A 21,249-nucleotide genomic window follows, 5' to 3' on the forward strand; every position below is an offset into this window, starting at 1 on the left:
ATAGGTGGAAATCTCTACTGTGTTATAATTCATATGCAATTCGAGGTTCCAATCAGTCGCCAGGCATTTCCTACATATCGAACTTAGGCACGCATCCGCGATTGTCTTGCTTCTGTTAGAATTTAAAAAAAAAAAACTTTTTCATAACTTACCGAGGATGTACATAGTTTTGGCTTCTCAGTGACGAAACGGCCCTCTTCAAAAAAAAAAGTTACTTTTATGGTACAAAATGGGGAAGTAACGTGCAGGTCAAAAACCTGTCACAGTTTTCCCAACAGTGCAACTTAAACACAGCACATCTCTCAACCACGGTACAACCCGAGGATCCCTAGGACATTTTGTTTCTTAGAAGCGATGTGCAAAAGCTGACACTATGTTGTAAGCTTGCAACTGTTTCTGGCCGTGGCCCCAGTTATCCTGGTGGTCACGTTCCAGATCCCAACTGAGTAATCCCTTTGTAATTGCCCTTTTCCTGTCCAGCTCCATGGTTAAAAGGTTAGCGTGCTGGCCTTTGGCCACAGGGGTCCCGGATTCGATTTCCAGCAGGGTCGGGAATTTTAACCTTAATTGGTTAATTTTGCTGGCACGGGGTCTGGGTGTATGTGTCGTCTTCACCGTCATTTCATCCTCATTACGACACGTAGGTTGCCTACAGGCGTCAAATCAAAAGATTGGGATCTGGCGAGCCGAACTTGTCCTCGGACCCTCCGGCACTAAAAGCCATACGCCATTTCATTTCATTTTTTATTCTGCCCTTTTCCTGTCTTGACATTTGTCAACACACGGTTACATTCCCAATACTGAGGCCTCTACAGGGAAATATCCCCGTGCATCACAATCCGAAGTGTTTTCCTTTCATTCAAGCAGTACATATATGGAGAATTATGATTAGCCCTATTGAACCTTGCTAGTAGATTTTTGTTGGTACGTTAATTTAACATTTTGGCGTAAGTTTTTAATTTGTTCATACCGTACGTAAAACAATGGCTGATCCTTGCTCTAGTTTCAGGAAATATTTTGGGGAGGGCTGGCCCCACTGAAGCCCCCCTTTGGCTATGCCAGTGTTCAACACCACAGTTGAAATTAAAAAAATTTAAAAAATCTTTTTGCATATGACTGCAGATTACCCTACTGAAATACAAAATTAGCACCCTACCCTCTTAAAAAATGAATGTCATACAGAATAGATGCAAGGCCATGAAAGACAACAGGGTAAGCTTCCCCAACCATCAGGATGATTAGAGAAGTGTCTAGTATAGAAGAGAAGAAGGATTTTTTTTTTTTTTTTTTTGCTAGTTGCTTTACGTCGCACCGACACAAAGAGCTCATATGGCGACGATGGGACATGAAAGGCCTAGGAATGGGAAGGAATCGGCCGTGGCCTTAATTAATGTACAGCCTCAGCATTTGCCTGTTGTGAAAATGGGAAACCACGGAAAAACATTTTTAGGGCTGCCGACAGTGGGGTTCGAACCTACTATCTCCCGGATGCGAGCTCACAGCTGCGTGCTCCAAACCGCACAGCCAACTCGCCCGGTGAAGGATTCATCAAGAGTGTGCTGAGAGTGGGGAAGATAAAAGAAGTCTACCACAAATAGCTGAAGTGCACAGAACATCAAATTCAACTGAGAATAAAAATCGTTATTCAATTAAGTTACTGTTCCTATGACTTAATGCAATGTTTTAAATTCTGAAATTAACCAAGTATTAAGATTTTTTTTTTTTTTTTTTTTTTGCCTGGGGCTTTACGTCGCACCGACACAGATCGGTCTTATGGCGCCGATAGGTCAGGAAAGGGCTAGGAGTTGGAAGGAAGAGCCCATGGCCTTAATTAAGGTACAGCCCCAGCATGTGCCTGGTGTGAAAATGGGAAACCACGGAAAACCATATTCAGGGCTGCCGACAGTGGGATTCGAACCCACTATCTCCCGGATGCAAACTCACAGCCGCGCACCTCTATGCGCACGGTCAACTCGCCCGGTAACTGTATTAAGAATTAGGCCTACAAAATTGTGCATAATTATTATGCAAATCAATAGATATAAAATATAACGTTTGAAGAGAAAAGGTCATGAAAGACAGAATATGACAAGAAACTGCTTTAAAGATGATCAGAGAAGTATAAATCTGAGATCTCACCTTGTTGTTGTGAAGACAATGATTCCTGCTCCTGCTTACAGTGATTTAACTTCTTCTGTTCTTCTTGTAGCTCAAGTTGGAGAAGTTGGAAATTATGGGAATTATGGGAATTATTATGGGAATTATGGGAATTATGAATCATCATTAGACCAATGAGTACAATCATTCCAAAGAACATAAAGAGATGGCCTTTAGTGCAAAAAGCAAAATTCATCTCCAAAAGTCTTGTCCATACTTGATTCAAAGCACGATTAACTGAAAATAAAAGCAATATACACAAATAACTTATCCACACAGTTTAAAACTAGGAAAGTCTAAAACTAAACACTACTACTTCAACTACAGAAAGCCCTTGGAAATAAATGCATCATAACAAAAGCATGTCAGGCATTATAGTTCAAGCTGGACTCATTTTTTACATTTAGGCCCTAATCAACTAAGCTCACTTTAAACGGTATGTTAGAACTTGATCTTTCCATATTCTGCAACTCTTAGGCCTGAATTACAAGACAACGGTTTAATAAAATAATAAATATTTCCATTATTAACATTGACAGTTTCCCTGCTTAAAAACCACAAGGAAAAAAAGGGGGGGGGGGGGATAAGAAAGTCTAAATGTGTCAAAACGTATATCCTAACTCTAACCACATGCAAACTAGCAAATCCTCTGATATTCTCACAGATCAATAATACTACATTTACAAATCTTTTTAAATAATTTCCAAGAGGGGAATTCCCTCGGACTCAGCGATTGAATTGGGTCGGGGATACAACTGGGGAGAATGTTCCAGTACCCATGTAAGGGGGGGGGGGGGAGGGCGCTGGGGGTAAGTAGATTTTTTAATATTTTGGAAGATGAATGTCGACTTGTATTCCACGGCAGAATACCACACACGGTATCCCCTACCATACCTACAAAATACCGATTTTTAAACCAGCTGACTATATTAGATTTTTTCCTTTCCCTGAGAGCTGGGGGGGGGGGGCGTGCTCACCTTGCCCCCGGGTATGGGCGCCCATGCCTGTACCTCGTCCAGGCGGCCTCACCTGTTATGCTGAACCGGGACCTTGTCGGGGTATGGTTAGGGATAGACAAGGAAGAGGGAAGGAAGCGGCCGTGGCGTTAAGTTAGGTACCATCCCAGCATTTGGCTGGAGAAGTGGGGAAACCACGGAAAACCACTTCGAGGATGGCTGAGGAGGGAATCAAACACCCCTCTACCGGGCGAGTTGGCCGTGCGCGTAGAGGCACGCGGCTGTGAGCTTGCATCCGGGAGATAGTAGGTTCGAATCCCGCTATCGGCAGCCCTGAAGATGGTTTTCCGTGGTTTCCCATTTTCACACCAGGCAAATGCTGGGGCTGTACCTTAATTAAGGCCACGGCCGATTCCTTCCCACTCCTAGACCTTTCCTGTCCCATCGTCGCCGTAAGACCTATCTGTGTCGGTGCGACGTAAAACAACTAGAAAAAAAAAAAACACCCCTCTACTCAGTTGACCTCCCAAGGCTGAGTGGACCCCGTTCCAGCCCTCGTACCACTTTTCAAATTTCGTGGCAGATCCGGGAATCGAACCCGGGCTTCCGGGGGTGGCAGCTAGTCACACTAACCACTACACCACAGAGGCGGACTTTAACAAATTTATAACAAATAATAAATAATGCCTGTATTGATTAAAATTCACTACTACTATTTCAATAAACAGTAATATAATGATATTTATAGAAAAATGCGAAGCTAACACTACATGAAAAATGTTTATAGAATGAAAACATTTTATATATATTTCATGCAAGCCGCAAAAAATAAGAAATATAAGGGTCATATCACATATTTACACATAATACATTATTCAGGAATGGAATTTTAAACTGTAGATAAGTAACTTACTTTTCTTAAGAAATCTCATCATTGCTTTCAGACACATGGACGTGTTATGAAGTTGTGGTCTGATTGATTTCTGATGGGTGAAACTGGGTGAAACTGCTCTTGAGACTTGAGAAGGGTCAGCGACTGATACCAACATACTGTTAACTTTGTACTTGCGATTTTCATACTTACCTCATTCAATCGTTATTATTTTTCAAATAATATTCAATAAATATCTATATATATCTTTCTAACCGTGAATTACAAATCTTAAGCTGCCAATTCATTAAATATATCATTTCTTTTAAATTGGTAAGGTTGTAGATTTGGGAAACAAGAGAGTCTCGATATGCACCATTGTGTTGCATTCTCCGACCTCTACTGTTCCTTTTACTATACCGAGCTTTTCGCTAATGTGAAAGCTGTTGTATGGTGTCAGGGGTATTCGCTTGTATCGTGATTTTTCTCTCGTGGTAATTAATTGCTAAAAGAAGCTGAAAAGTTGATAAATCTCTTCCGTAATATATTCTTCGAGTGATTAGCCACAACCAGTATCACCACGCATTTCTGGCTGTAAGTATTTTGAAAATATCCTACTTGAATCTCGAATCTATCTCCCCGGAGAGCCTTTGTAACCAGTACCTTTAGTATCAATTGCTGCTTCAACCCTGCTGTTGGCATGTTATTATTTGCTTAAAGACAGGTGGTTGTGAATAGTGAATCAATTCGTAATGTTTTGATTCTTTTTAATGTATGACATATTGTAATTAAACAGGTTATCATAAGCTGTGGTGTATGGAGTTGAGAATATATACATGTGAATTAATTTTACTGTTTATTATAATGAATGTTAAGGAATAGGGGACTGAAAGGATTACCATATATTATAGCTCTTCCATACCGCATATGAGCTACTACTGAAAGAGAGATGATGTCTGAATTCTAGATAAGGGGATAATGTTTTGGTAGGAATAAAGTGAGATTCAATAACGAAGTAGCCCAAGAAAGTCACTGAATGTTGCCTACTGTCATTAGGACATTATTCTATATCGATATCTTGTTTTATATCTTGTTTTTTACCGCTATTTACTTTTAGTGGACCGTACGTCATAGTTATTAGTTCTGTGGAATCAAGTATGCTAGGACTAAGTAAAACCTAAAATATATTAATAAATCACCATTATCGCTCACTGTGAATTATGAATATGGAAGCGGGGTCACAGAAGAAGGATCTTTTATTTTTCTTACAATAGCAAAGATGGGCGAGTATTTTTTCTTAAGGAAGAACCCTGTTGTCCTCCAAGGGGCTGGTAGCTTTTGAGATATGTACCGTAACGTTGATTGGGCCTTAGCTGAGTCAAGCTTTTGTTACAACCTGCAGAAGTCTCTGTTCTTTTACAAAATTTACTCTCTTATTCAAAACAGCTGTTTCTTCCCCAATCGCATTGGATTTGTGAGGCTTGAGAAGTTTGTCACCCTCCATGACTACTCACTTTTATTCGCCTGAGGCACTCATTATTTGCAGTGTCAGTCAATCAAAACGGCTATCCGCCTCGTGTGCTACACAGTATTCAATTTGATAACTCTTGTTTTTGACAACTTGTTTTTGTGACGCGTGTCACAGTGAAGGGACTAGGAATTGCTCCCACGATCTTCGATACCATACAATCATAATATTTTTGCCTGACCAATATGACCGCCGAATTTCGCTGTGGCCTGATTACAACTATCTGAGGCCTCTGTCCTATCCGTCCCTTCCATGTGTTTTAATATTACGGTTATGTGCGATGGTGTAGAAGCAATGTCTTACACAGAATGTTCTCAGAAAGGTGGGAAGTAATCGGGGCATGGATAGTGCACCTCTGAACAAGACTAGACCTATGGCCGATCGTTTCGGTACGAGTTATGTCTGTTATGTTATGGAGAGGATATTTCATTTCAATTTAGATTCCGTATCAGTTAATTTACCATTTAATCATTGTGAGCTTGATGTCTGTTCTTCCTCCATGGAGAAAAAATTCTCTCGTTTATAACGCCATGCACGAAACACTCGAAAGTACGTTGTTCAGGAACCGAAAAGCCATCGAACTTGGTGGTACCGTACATTTTGAGCACTTCGTGCACACAAACATGGCTACAGCTACTCGAAGTGTGATGTACCAGGTAGGGCAATAAATCCAACTTTGGAATGTCTGAAACTCGTAAACGATCGACCATAGGATTTATGTTCGTAGGGACATTTCCACATTTTTGGGAATGTCCTGTATAGGAAAAAAGAATCTTCCCTTTTCCTACTAAGTTTTACAGGTACCCCCTTATTATTGGCCTAACTTATGGTGATATTGTTTGTCATTTGTACAGCATGAATCGTTATAAGTAATTTGAGAAGATACAGTCGCTCAAAAACAGAAAGAACTCATTTTAACAGACTTAATATCAAGGTATAATTCACCTTCCGTGTAAATACAAATCCCTTGGATACACACAGCAAACATTATCTATAGGTTCAGTTATATCTGAGAAAAGTGCACCTGCGAGAAACTTATGCAGTACAATGTTCCCATTCTTTTCTTGAGTGACTGGTCTGGATATTCCTGTCCTTTGCCTACTGTCAGATATGACATTCATCATGATATTGATTGAAGCAGTTGTGATGGTGACTGGTGATTGTTGTTTTAAAGGGAAGTCCAACTGTCCCCTCGTTATTGGAGTAAACTGACGTGCAACCTTTACTGCACTGCATAGTAGTTCAGTCATGTGTGGCATACTCTGCAAAAGAAGGAAAAATAATATTTAAGATGGCCTTACAACTGATCCCAGTTGTTCCTGTAACCCTTATTTTTAATCACTGCTCATTTTTCTCTATTTCATGTGCCTCCCTTGGTTCTGTATCTTTCAAATCCTAGTGCTTTCTGTCCCCGGAAGTCAGTTATTTTTCTGCTCACAAAACCAGGCGGTTGGGTTTTCTCTCTCTCTCTCTCTCTCTCTCTCTCTCTCTCTCTCTCGTAGTATCGTGAAGGAAGCCACCGTGGTCCGTAATTAAGATACAGCCTCAGCCTTTTAAAAACCAAACCCCATGGCACTACAGCCCTTGAAGGGCCTTGGCCTACCAAGCGACCGCTGCTCAGCCCGAATGCCTGCAGATTACGAGGTGTCGTGTGGTCAGCATGACGAATCCTCTCGGGCGTTATTCTTGGCTTTCTAGACAGGGGCCACTACCTCATCGTCAGATAGCTCCTCAATTCTAATCACGTAGGCTGAGTGGACTTCGAACCAGCCCTCGGGTCCAGGTAAAAATCTCTGTCCTGGCCGGAAATCGAACCCGGGGCCTCCGGGTAAAAGGCAGGCACGCTACCCTACACCGCGGGGCCGAGCCTCTGCATTTGCCTGGTGTGAAACTGGGGAAATTATGTAAAACCATATCCAGGGCTGGTGATAGTGTGGTTCGAACTCATCTCCCTAATGCAAGCAACAGCTACACGGGCCGAACGCGCAGCCAACTCGATTGGTGCATTCGAAGGTTTTTTTTTTTTTTTTCATGTATTTAAACCTCGCACCGACTTAGTTCGGCTTTTTGGTGACGATGGGATTGGAAAGGATTAGGAAGGAAGCAGCCGTGGCCTTATGCATCTCCAGCATTTCCCTGGTGTGAAAATGGAAAAGTATTATCCTGGTGCCGACGGTGGGGTTCGAACTCACCATCTCCCGAGTGCTAGCTCTCAGTTACGTGAAGCGATCCGCGTAGCCAACTCTCTCGGTGAAGTATAAGTTATTTATTCTTGATTCTATCCAATTCTCTTGAGGTCTCAGTATAAAAGCATATCACTGCTTATACTTCCCTCTGCTATGCTTCTTTATATATATATTAGCAGTTACCCGCGGCTTCCCTCGCGTGGATTTCGTAATTTGATAATCGTTCCTCGGTACTCTACTAAGACATCTGAAAATCTCAAATAGGTTTAAAAAGTTTTATTCTTGCTTAATTGTTTAAGTATTAAAACTCACCGAAAAAATAGTTTCATTTACCCCAGAAACTCTTTGTAAACCACGTTTGTGGTATTGCCTTTTGGGGCTCAGATGATCACACGACATAGAACTGTACATGTAAGAAATAGTCTCTTTTCAAGTCAGAAAAAACATGGGTTTTTTTTATTTTAAAAGGAGATTCCGAATACCTATTTCCACGTTGTAACATCTTCAATTTTTGACATATAAGTATCCCTATAAAAAGAATTCAACCCCATTACCATTCCATCCCCCACCCTCACTCGCACCTAAATGGATATTCCAAAAACAAAAAAATACATGTTTCTTTATTTTTAAAGGAGATTCCAAATACCAATTTTCACGTCGGTAACATCTTCAGTATTTGAGATATAAGCATCCTCATAAAAAAATATTCAACTCTTTTTTCGCTTCTTTTTACCCCAGTTAAGTGCCTTTTCCGGAAGCAAAAAATACGTGTTTCTTTAATTTTAAAGGAGATTCCAAATACAAATTTTCACGTCTGTAACATTTTATAGTCATAAGTATCCTCATACAAATAATTCAACTAATTTTTCAATTCTTTCATCCCCCTAAGTAGATTTTTCGAAAACAAAAGAAGGCGTGTTTCTTTATTTTTAAAGGAGATTTCAAATACCACTTTTCACGTCTGTAACATCTTTGTGTTTGAGATATAAGTATCCTCATATAAAGAATTCGACTAATAGTTCAATTCATTCACTCCCCCCTTAAGGGAATTTTCCGAAAACAAAAAATACACGTTGCTTTATTTTTAAAGGAGACTCCAAATACCAGTTTTCACGTCTGTAACATGTTACATTTTTGAGATATATTATATATATGCTCATTTTAACAATTCACCCCTACCGGGCGAGTTGGCCGTGCGCGTAGAGGCGCGCGGCTGTGAGCTTGCATCCGGGAGATAGTAGGTTCGAATCCCACTATCGGCAGCCCTGAAAATGGTTTTCCGTGGTTTCCCATTTTCACACCAGGCAAATGCTGGGGCTGTACCTTAATTAAGGCCACGGCCGCTTCCTTCCAACTCCTAGGCCTTTCCCATCCCATCGTCGCCATAAGACCTATCTGTGTCGGTGCGACGTAAAGCCCCTAGCAAAAAAAAAAAAAACAATTCACCCCCTTTTACAGTTCCCCTTAAGTGGATTTTCCGAAAACGAATTGTCTGTTTCTACTTTTACAGGAGATTCCAAATATACATTTTTACGTCTGTAACATGTTACGTTTCTGAGATATACTGAAGGGATATTTTTTCTAAAAATTCACCCCTTTGTCACTCCTATTCACCCCCATTAATTGGATTTTCCAAAGTAAAAAAATACGTGATTCTTTATTTTTACATGAGATTCAAAATACCAGTTTTCATGTCTGTATCATCTTCAGTTTTTGAGATAGGCTATAAGTATCCTCATAAAAGGTATTCAACCCCTTTGTCACCCCCCTCAGTGGGATTTTCCGGGGAAAACGTGTTTCTTTATTTTTAAAGGAGATTCCAAATACCAATTTTTACATCTGAGATATAGATATACTCATTTAAACAATTTACCCCCTTTTCACCCCCTTAGCGACGGAATATCCAAAATTCCTCCCTTAGTGAGCACTTACACCGTAATATAAATGCACCCCCAAAATTTCATTTCTTTATGTCTAGTAGTTTTGGCTCGGCGATGATGAATCAGTCAGTCAGGACATGTTATTTTATCTATACTAATATTATAAAGAGGAAAAATTTGTATATTTGTTTGTAACGGATAGACTCAAAAACTACTGAAGCGATTTTAAAAATTACTTCACCTATAGAAAGCTACATTGCCAGTGAGAAACATGGGCTGTATTTTACTTTCAAAACAGTTCGAGGTGGGAGGCAACGGGGGCGGGGGGGGGGGGGGGGAAATACAAAAATATAAGAATAATAGGCTAATATAGACGAAATCGAATTTGTCGTACAAGGACGACACAAAGCTCATTTTAAGCCCTTTGACGCAAAGACCAAACTCGGTAAGCCCTACGGACCCGAAAATCATGTTGTATGGCCCTAAAACCAACCCTTATGGAGATATTGGAACCACGCTGTTCCTGCTCTACGAATCGGATAAAGAAACGAACGGCCGTAACCATGGCAACGTCAGCTCCAGGATTCTACAGCAGCGAGATTATGCATGTGCGTTTGGCCATAGCTGCCAACCAAAATTGATACACATGTGACTTACTATCTGGAAAAAAATAAACTGTTGTGTAAGACGCTCATAGCACTCCTTTGGGCGGGAATGGAAAGGGAGTGAAGTATAAAAATAATAGCCTCGGAGATCTCCGTAGTACTGCGACCAGCGGTTGCCGACGGGCCTCCGTTTTTACGAATGTACTGGCTTAGGTTTCAGCATTTTGCGGAGTCTGTTACCTATAGTTTGAACTACTTGCTCTCAAATCATGGAGTAGTAGGATTATTGATGTTACTAGTGCCGATATTTTGGTCTACTTTTACGACCATGAAAACAACGTATAGGCCTATACACAATTGTCAAGACGTCGAACCCATGACTTGACAAAATATTTCAATATTTACACTCAGATTTATTCATTATATGATGTGCGACATGAGGGATAAGCCCTGATAATTATAATTCTCGATAATTATAGTCGTTTCTTTTATGCATCGCTTATTTCCTTGATCATTTGCAATAGTTAAGAAATCTCGGATCAAACAAATACGTTCAACAATATTTATATTTGTGGTAGGCCTACTGTCTAGCGGCAGTATACTTACACTAAATTTCAAACATGACAAATAATTTCTACGTACTTAAGTAAATACACCAGTGATATAAATATCTAATGAAGTCAGTCACACCGATAGTATGAGTAACTAAAGCCATTTTGTGATAACCCGTACGAAGAACGGGCACTTCCGCTAATGTATATATATAGATAGATATTTTGTGTCTGAATTTTTTCTTCCAATACGACACCAACTTTTCTTTTACTGTATATTTTATTTGTTCGAGAATTTTCTTCCTTCATGATTGAAGACACATAAGACACTTTCCGCATGTGGCTATTTCCTGATGGGTGCAGAGGTTTTACACCTGTCTTTTGGCACAGGCCAGAGCAAGAATGGAACTTCTGCTGAAGTCGGTATCCTAGTTATGGCTGTGACAGCATGCATTCCGCTGAGGTATGAGTGGTCTTGAGTTAATGTCATTCATAGTGCATTAGTGTGTGTGAATGTTGTGCGAGGTGCAACTCAGAGGTTCAGTCGTGCTGTAATAGCATTTTCCGGTTGTTTTGTAAACTGTATCACTCATCATATTGCCTACCATGTCTCATTTCAGAGGATAGAATTTAGTGACATGTTGGGTCAAAATTCATGCTCTCTGTTTTTTTTGTCATAGTAATGATGATGATGATAATATTATTATTGGTATTATAATCCCACAAGTAGTGTTTAAGAAAGGATTGAGGCCAAATATATTAGGAGAATCTAAACAGCAAAGCCAAAAGAGATATGGGTAAGGAAGAAAGCTCTCAAGAATGCACAAGCTGCCTGAACAACCAAAACTGCAAACCCTTTTGATTAACCTACGTACGTAGTCCATACTTTACTCACCCGAAACTAATAAGAATAATGTAAGTTCACGTCCTTCTCCCGAGGTGGTGTCTTTCTTTTAAGGCACACCCCCATGGAGGTGAATGCGTGAACCATTTTAACCCCGTACCAGCCTTCCTGCCAATCTTAAATTTCTGGTGGTACCGGGAATCGAACCCTGGCCTATCTATTAACGCTAAGCTTACACTACGGAGGTGAAGATAACAGTAAATTTGCATGGCTATTGTAGCCCGGATGCAGCTGTTCTCAGGCAGTTGGAGGGTGGTGGTGTTGCTACGTGATAAACTGCCTGTTCCTAAAGTGGATGAACTTGTGTAAATTGCAGAGAAGTATGGAGACAGTACAAACACCTAGTCCCTGAGCTGTTGGAATTAATGGGCTGATGGCCTAGATGTTATGTTCCTTTAAATAACAATCATCATCTTGGAACTAATCATATACGGTTAAAGTCCCCCTTCCTCCCGGACTGAAGGCTAGCGCCGCTACCGTCACAGCGTGAAACTCACCAGTTAGTGATGTGCTTGAGCCCGGCTCGAGCTGCTCGAACAGATGACGTCAGAGTTCGAGCAAGATCAAGCTTTGCTCGAGCTTTTGTGCGTGCGGCTACCTAGCAGCTTGCTTGTTATCACATCACCCAGAAACCTCAAGAAGGCTGTGTTAGATTATTGAGCTAGGCGGTACCACCTCGTCCTGTATTTGCTGTGCACTTCTGTATATTTTGCTTATGTAAGTAAAATCGGTATAGCCTAAACAGTATACCTCAACAGTAGAGTAACGTTGTAGACCCAGGCATTCTGAGCCCTTTATCATTTTAATGCGAGCGGCCGTCCCCTGTGATATTCCTGAAGAAGGGAGCCTATTTAAGGATGTTTTACCTGCATATGTCGACGTCGTTTTTGGTGGAGTTGTCTCACCCTCATCTGGAATGGTTTCGTTAACGAAGGACGAACATTATGAATTTTTAAGTGTCTTAGCATAGTCGATGTATTTTTACTATCGTTTTTTAATATTTTATCACATCGTGTGCATTTTACTCGTTTGTCTGTCCGGTCCCGCGGTGTAGGGGGCAACGCGTTCGATTCCTGGCTGGGTCAGGGGTTTTTAATTGTAATGATTAATATCCCTGGCCTGGGGACTGGGTGTTTGTGACGTCCTTGATCTTCCTTTCCTCACACACAACATTCCACACGACCGCCATTCCAATTACACGCAGGTTCACACAATATGGTGCCAGTAGGGGCAAAAGATCCACATGGGTCGACGCCCCGAACAAATAACATTTTTATAAAAACTCGTTTGTCTGGAAGCTCGTCAAAGTAGTCCCAAGTCCATGACATTGTCTTTTTCTGAAGTAATAACAACTTCGTGTACCGGGCGAGTTGGCCGTGCGGTTAGAGTCGCGCAGCTGTGAGCTTGCATCCGGGAGATAGTGGGTTCGAACCCCACTGACGGCAGCCCTGAAGATGGTTTTCCATTTTCGCACCAGGCAAATGCTGAGGCTGTACCGTAATTAAGGCCACGGCTGCTTCCCTCCCATCCTAGGCCTTTCCTATCCCCTCGTCGGTGCGATGTAAAGCAAAATAGCAAAGAAATGGAACAAGTTCGTGTATTATTAATGAGAAAATAAGAACTCGTAGCATACGGAAAACATGTTAACTATCGGTACCTGGAAGTAACGATTAACAACATTAAGCCTGCAAACCACGACAAAGTTGTAAAGAAAAGCATTTCTAAAGAGCGGACAAAATGTAAAATGCAGAGTTAAATATTAACGAAAGAAATAGTTTACCACAAAATTGTTATTTCCAATCTGTTCGTACTATGAGAAAGACTATTAAACAAATCCTCTTCCCCTGCACAGAGAACCTTGTGTTCACTACCACACACCCACATAAATATACTGAGTGTACCTAGTAGTAATAGCTCTCTCTCGACAGTACAACAGCTTAAACACCTTCCTACAATCCCAGCGCTTACCCTCACCTAAGTCATCCTTCTGCAGTATATAGTCGATCGAGTAGCTATATTCGTATAGATTATTTTCCAACATTCTCCCTTCCTTAGGGTGTTAACTCCGCCTCTAGATGCAGAGCCAGTCTCAAGCCCGGATAAGAGAGGAGAGGCACCCTAGCCCATTAGCCCTTTAGCCCTGTTGCCCATTAGCCCTTTAGCCCTACAAGGAATATGCGGCAATCTGATCTTCTTAGAACAAAGGTATCTCTGACATGTTCTAAACACATGTTGTGTCGAGTGCAGTGTTCGATTCTAGTTTTGTTATTACTTATTTAGTGATCTAAACGCATCATACAATGTTCTACCGAGCTCGATAGCTGCAGTCGCTTAAGTGCGGCCAGTATCCAGTAATCGGGAGATAGTGGGTTCGAGCCCCACTGTCGGCAGCCCTGAAGATGGTTTTCCGTGGTTTCCCATTTTCACACCAAGCAAATGCCGGGGCCGCTTCCTTCCCATTCCTAGGCCTTTCCTATCCCATCGTCGCCATAAGACATATCTGTGTCGGTGCGACGTAAAGCAAATAGCATACAATGTTCTAAACGCACGTTGAAGTTAACGACATCGAGTACAGAGTTCGATTCTAGTTTTGTTATGTTTCATTCACTTCTTTTGTAATCTGCAAATCTAAACGTGCACAACTATGATGACGTCATCGCTGCAGCACATGCACACTCTTACTTTCATGATACATATTTATTGCATTCCTTTGCCTCCTTACTCTTGAGAAAACGACCAAGTCTAAACATGTACAATAACGTCATCACTGCAGCACGTGCTCACTCTAGCCTTCGCGATGCATGTTTATACTTGTACCTTAACAGAGGAGGTCATAACAGCAGCCACCATCTTATGTAGTAACCTCTACGTGCTAATTAGCGTCGGGAAGGGTATCTTGTCGTAAACTAAGGATAGTCTCCTTCAAGATGGTAGATGAGAGGTTAGGTTCACGTATGCACTAAAGTTGATGATAGCGAACGGATTTTTTTTCAAATTACCCGCCACCACATTTCAAAGGTATGTAGCTAAAGATAGCAACAAGGTGCCCTGTTGATTAACGATGGCAGCTGGATACAGTTTCAAATTGGCGCGACCACATTTCAAAGGTAGTAGCTAAAGATGGCAGCATGGTGCTCTGTTAATTAAAGATGGCGGATGACAGCTGTATAGAATTTTTCGAATTGCCCGCTATTACGATAAAGATGGCAGCACGGTGCTCTGTTGATTAAAGATGACAGTTTGTCAAAAATAACGTAGCTTTAAAGAGCACGTGGAATTTCAAATTGCCCTCTACCGCATGCATAACAGCAGCGGCCATCTTGCGCAGTAGCCTCTAAGCTAGCTTTCTTCATAAAAACCGCCACCATCTTGTGCGAGCACCCCTAGGCCGTCTCATAAGGAGCTGTGTATAACCGCCATCTTGTCGCTGCCATCTTGCGCAAGCATCCCTAGGGCGTCTCATAAGAGCAGCGGTCATCTTATGCAAGTACCCTTAAGCAGTCTCATAAGAAGCTATGTAGAATTAGATAGTTGCCAATGCCAAAGGGCCTAAGTAGGAACTGAACCGTTGATCTCGTCATTTAACTACTTTTTTCTTATGTTATCATGTTCCTGATACTGCGAACCTGGGTTTTAAGCAGAAAAATTTTGTCCGTTTTGCTCTACGACACACCGTTTTCGAGATATTTAACATTTTGCATTTAAGCCCCAAATTTAATTAATCGAACCAGCACAGCATGTTATAATCTCTATCATAGCAAAACCTAATCAAGTTATGAAAACTTGCTTCAATACAAGCTAAAACTGACTTAATGCCAAAGGGCTTAAGTAGAAACCGAACCGTTGATCTCATCATTAGACTAATTTTTCTTATGCTATCATGTTCCTTACAATGCGAAGTCAAGTACTAGACAGAAATATTTTGTCCGTTTTGCTCTACGACGCACCGTTTTCGAGATATTTAACATTTAACATTTTGCATTTAAGACCCAAATTTAATAAATCGAAGCAGCACGGCACGTTAGCCTCTAAGGTAGCTTTCTTGATGAGAGCAGCAGCTATCTTGCGCAAGCACCCTCAATGTGTCTCATAAGGAGCCGTGTATAGCCGCCATCTTGTGTCCGCCATCTTGCGCAAGCATCCTTAGGGCGTCTCAAGCTATCTTGTGCAAGCACCCTTAAGGAGTCTCATAAGAGCAGCCGCCATCTTGCGCAGCAAGCGCCCTTAAGGCGTCTCATAAGGAGCCATGTATAGCCGCCATCTTGTGCAATTGGCGTCGAGAAGGGCATTCGGACGTAAAACTGAGGTTAGGCCCTTCCATAAGGTTAGGCTTGCTGTCTTGTGTTAGGTTAAGCCCCTCTAAGATAGCGGATGTGAGGTTAGGCGGTGTCTCATAAGGAGCCATATATAGCCGTCATCTTGTGCAATTGGCGTCGGGAAGGGCATCCAGCCGTGAAACGTAGGTGAGGCCCTTCCATGAGGTTAGGCTTGCTGTCTTGTGCGTTAAAAGTTAAGCCCCTCCAAGATAGCAGATGTAAGGTTAAGCTCACTCTCTTAGGCGTCAGGGAGGGCAGCCGGCCGTAAAACTGAGATTAGGCTCTTCCGTGAGGTTAAGCTACTTCTCTTACGCATAAAAAGTTAGGTAAGCCCCTCCAAGATAGCGCATGTGAGGTATTTAGCGTAAGGTAGAGCATCCGGCTGTAAAACTGAGGTTAGGCCCTTCCATGAGGTTAGGCTAGCTCTCTTACGCACAAAAAGTTATGTTAAGCCCCTCCAAGATGGCGGATGTGAGGTTAGGGTCGCGCTCTTAGTCAGCGCAGTGAATGCGGCGGAGTCCTCTCCCGAGAGCGTGTGGCGGTGGAGGCCTCTGCGTTGGACCTGCAGCGGTGGCGCCCGCAGAACCATCCCCTTATACTACTTGTCAGCTTGCATTCGTGAGATAGTGGGTGCGAACTCCACTGTCGGCTGCCCTGAAATGGTTTTGTGTTGTCCCATTTTCACACCAGGTTAAATGCTGGGGCTGAACCTTAATTAAGGCCACGGTCGCTTCCTTTCCACTCCTAACCCTTTCCTACTCCATCGTCGCTTTAAGACCTATCTTGTGTCGGTGCGACGTAAAGTAAATTGTAAAAAAATTAAAAATCCTTCAGCATACTCACCGGTCAAAAAAGACATCTCAATATACAGTAGACAGGCCATAGAAGGCCCTCAGTGGTGGAAGGTAAAAGCTTCCACTATCCGTAGCCTCGGCACGTGGTGGGGTAGAGTGGTTAACTCTATGCCCGGACGCCTCTGCCTTCAGGAATTAACCTGGTACTCATTATAGGTGTAAGTTGAATGCTGACCGAAAGTGTACTGCAAAAATGAAGGACAAGAAACTGCCAAAAAAAAGCGTGAAGCGAGAACACAGTCCTGCCTCACCCCGCTCTATATTGGAAAAGGTTCTGATGGCATGCCCTTGAAACTAACGGAACTTTTCATATCCTCTTGAAATGAGATCATAATTCTGAGTAACAGAAGTGAATAACCAGGCTTGTGAAACAGCCTAAAGAGTCGGTTTCTGCTGACAAGGTCGAAAGTTTTGATGTCGATGAAGGGAATGAAAAGTGGCATCAGCTCCTGGTATTTCTGTTGTAACTAGCGTAGTGAAAATACGAAGTATATCGTTGTTGATAATAATAATTGCCTAACGACCCCGAAACTACTTCATAATCACCTTGGTAACGGAGTTATTTAATATGAGATCCAACAAACCGTTCTTTTCAGAACCAACCTTAACAGTCATTTCTGTTAACATTGAAGGCATAGCATCTTGTAAAGAACAACTTTTGTATGAACTTTGTCGGGACAAGCAGTGTGATGTTCTATGTGTCCAGGAAACACGCAGAGATATGAAGCAGACGCGCCCATTTGTTCCTGACATGAAACTGATTGCTGAAAGACCACACGCTTTATATGGAAGTGTAATTTTTTAAAGCCGAATTTAGAAGTCAGGAGTGTTTGCCAGTCAGATGAAAACAATATTGAAATGATCACCGTTGAGCTAAGTAACTGTGTAATCACCTCAGTTTATAAACCACCTGCAGCAGAATTTTCCTTCATTCCACCCCAGAATTTTGATAAAAGTAAAGCCTCAATTGTTATAGGTGATTTCAACAGTCACAGTCATGTATGGAGTTACACACATGAGGACAAGAATGGTGAGACAGTTCTTTTGTGGGCTGAAAATTTTCAACTTGCCCTCATACATGATATCAAACTCTCTCCTTTTAACAGTGGAAGATAGGGACGAGGCTATAATCTAGACCTCATTTTTGTTAGTGAAAGCATTATGCATACATGCACCAAAGCAGTATGTCTACCAATTCCAAACACACAACATAGGCCCATCTTGTGCCAAATTTTACCACCAATAAGACCTAAAGAAGTCCGTTTTAGGCGAAGATACAACTTTAAAAAGGCTAATTGGGCAAGATTTTCCAGCATACTGGATGAGAAAATTCTGAGCATCGCTCCTGTTCCTGAAGAGTACGACAAGTTTGTTGATATCGTCTAATTTTCTTCAAGGGCATCAATTCCAAGAGGTTGCAGAACCAATTTTATGAAAGGCATTAAACCTGAAACGGCCACTTTGCTAGAAGAATATTGTAAGAAATATGAACTTGATCCTTTTAGCTAGGAAACATCAATCTTTGCATAAAGCGTTCTTTCCTCAGTACCAATGGCTGAAAGGGATGAGTGGATAAAATTAATGACAGCTTGTGACATGAGCAAGAGCAGTCGGAAAGCCCGGAGACTATTACTTCGTCTCAATAATGACGCTACCCAAGCCAGTACATTTGCTAATATATAGGCAGATCAAATTGCCCATCAGTTGCTAGTAAATGGAAAATCAACCCGATCTAGAAAGCTAGATAAGAAACCAACAACACGGCAGCAAAACCAAGAGAGCAACATTCTATCTCCACCGTTTACTAAAGCTGAACTGGAATCAGCACGAGGAAGTGCAAATTGGGAAAAGCTGCTGGACTAGATGACATTCGAGTAGAGCAGATCAAGAATTTTGATCCTGTTACGAGGCGATGGCTACTGGAATTAATATCTGTATTCAAGAATGCAAGATTCTCAAAATCTGGTGGAAGGCTAGAGTCACTGCTATCTCTAAACCAGGCAAAGATCGGCTGGATCCCAAAAGCTATAGGCCTATTTCCTTGCTCTATCACCTGTACAAGGTCCTGGAGAGGCTCATTCTTCAGAGACTGATAGGAAAGGTAAAGTCATCTCTTATACCACAGCAAGCTGGGTTCCGAGAAGGAAAAAGTTTCACATCACAGGTATTAAACTTGACACAGCACATTGAAGATGGCTTCGAGAATCGGCTCATTACAGGCGCTGTTTTCATTGATCTTTCTGCAGCTTATGACACAGTCAACCATCGGCTTCTAACAAAATTGTATGACATCACCAAAGACTTCTATCTAATATGCAACATTAAAAATGTTCTCCAAAATCGAAGATTCTTTGTGGAATTTGAGGGAAAAAGAAGCAGATGGAGAACACAGAAGAAAGGGTTACCGCAAGGCAGCGTGCTCACACCACTGTTATTCAACATCTATACTAACGATCACCCTCTACCTGAAGGTATCCAGTGTTTTGTCTATGCTGATGATTGTGCAGTCGCTGCTCAGGCCGACTGTTTTGTAAAGGTAGAACAGACTTTATCCAAAGCCCTGCCAAAACTCAGAGCTGTGTATTTCATCTCAATAACAAAAAAGCAGCTAAAACCCTACAAATCACCTGGGAAGGAATCCCTCTTCAACACTGTTCGGCTACAAAATACCTGGGAGTGACTCTGGTCCGCACTAGTGATGGGACATTCGATTCATTTTACTGAATTGATACAGTGATCCGATTCACGGCACATTAGAGTCGCCTCTCCTACTGCATCTGTGTAGTATGTAATGGTAAGACAGCAGCAACAGCATTCATTGTTCGCTGCTGCCATCTGGTCTTCATACTATGAACTCCTTTCTTAGAAAAAAAATGCTAGTCATTCTAATACATCGAAGGTTTCCGGCGACGCAGGATGGGAAAGGTCCTGGATTAGGAAGGTAGCAGCCATGGCCTTAATTAAGGTACAGTCCCAGGATTTCCTGATGTAAAAATAGGGAAACTACGGAAAACCATCTTAACGGCTGCCGCCGGTGGGATTCGAACCCACCATCCCCCGAATGCAAGCGCATAGCTACGCGATACTAACCGCACGTCCAACCCGCTAAGTCATTTTTGAAAATATGTACTGTATTTTTCTATCAGCAGAGGATTGTTTTAAATCGTCATATTTTGTATAGGCTACCCGAGATGTACAATAGCCCACTGGTTTTGTAATTCAACATACTGTTAGTTAAGTTATTGCGTCAGTCGGCTCGCTTAATGTCCACATATTATTGAAGTCTTGTGCAACGGTGTGACATACGAACTGAGACAATACTGAGCCGTTCTTCCCAATATAAAACTTTTGAGGGTCATGAGCATGACTCATAATCATAAGGCAGGCTAGAGTCGAGTTTAATTAATTGTCAAATGTCAACTAAGTTATAATACTAAGATTCGTTAAACTAATAAATAGTATAACATAGAATTATGTTTTGACTACCTTTTTAACACTGAAAATAAATCCATCTATTATTTAAACCTCCCTGTAAGAAGAGGAAAGTGAATGCAAGTGGGTATTATTTTCAAATGAGCTGAGCTCGGGAGTCCATTTAGCGTACGATTCTTTCAGTGTAGCATGGCACTGTATGTATTGCTTCAGAGGAAGCCCGGCTCTCCACCAGTGTCCACTGTCCAGTGTGCCGATAAGGAGCCGTGTGTATCTTGTGTCTCATTGAGCCGCGCTCGTTCACGATTCTTTCGATGTGCCATGATTCACTGTCTCGCTGCAGCGAAAGCTCGGCTCCCCGTTAACGTCCAGTGAGTGCGCCACTCAGCACTGTCCGCTGGGAGTAAGCTGAATCGTGTGCCGTGACCTCACCGTTCCTGTGAATCGATTCACTCGGACACTTGAATGAATCGATACACTGCTTCGAATCATGCATTCAGTAGCCAACACTTGTCCGCACGCTTACGTATAAGAAACACTGCCTAACCGTTAAACAAACAGTGTCTGCCAGAAACAGTGCTGAAACTTAGAGGAACCACCTGGGGAGCTCACCCTTGCACTGTGAGAACAAGCGCGCTAGCACCGTGCTACTCCACTGCTGAATATGCACGCTCCGTGTGGCATAAGTCCAGCCATGCCAAAAACATAGATGTGGCACTAAATGACACATGCCGTATTATCACAGGTTGTTTAAGACCTACTTCCATAGATAAACTCCACTGTCTCGCTGGTATAGCACCACCTGAAATCCGACGTGAGATTGTTGCTAGGTATGAGAAAAGCAAGGCTATGTCTATGGAAGCCCACCCTTTGTATGACTGTCAACCAGCACATCCTAGGCTGAAATCAAGAAAGAGCTTCTTGACAACCCCTGAAGCTCTTTAAGGAACACCACAGCAAGCAGGAATCTCAATGTGGCGGGGAAAATGTCAACGCTTGAGAGAATGGA

The 21,249-nt window shown here is 42.0% G+C and overlaps 2 long non-coding RNA genes across 2 annotated transcripts in view; one reads left to right on the top strand and one right to left on the bottom strand.

Annotated features, from left to right (window-relative positions):
- LOC136875458 (uncharacterized) overlaps positions 1 to 4,123 on the bottom strand; it is a 40,462-nt gene extending 36,339 nt beyond the window's left edge. Inside the window, exons 1-2 of the long non-coding RNA XR_010860439.2 lie at positions 4,027 to 4,123; positions 2,140 to 2,394 (exon numbers count right to left, since the gene is read on the bottom strand). This is a non-coding gene — a long non-coding RNA (uncharacterized lncRNA). The remainder of the gene's footprint in view (positions 1 to 2,139; positions 2,395 to 4,026) is intronic.
- A 284-nt stretch (positions 4,124 to 4,407) lies between these two features.
- The window catches only part of LOC136875459 (uncharacterized), an 81,977-nt gene continuing 65,135 nt past the window's right edge, over positions 4,408 to 21,249 (top strand). Inside the window, exon 1 of the long non-coding RNA XR_011018397.1 lies at positions 4,408 to 4,578. This is a non-coding gene — a long non-coding RNA (uncharacterized lncRNA). The remainder of the gene's footprint in view (positions 4,579 to 21,249) is intronic.

The sequence above is a fragment of the Anabrus simplex genome, chromosome 6 (assembly GCF_040414725.1).
Source record: "Anabrus simplex isolate iqAnaSimp1 chromosome 6, ASM4041472v1, whole genome shotgun sequence".
In the NCBI taxonomy this organism is placed as follows: domain Eukaryota; kingdom Metazoa; phylum Arthropoda; class Insecta; order Orthoptera; family Tettigoniidae; genus Anabrus; species Anabrus simplex.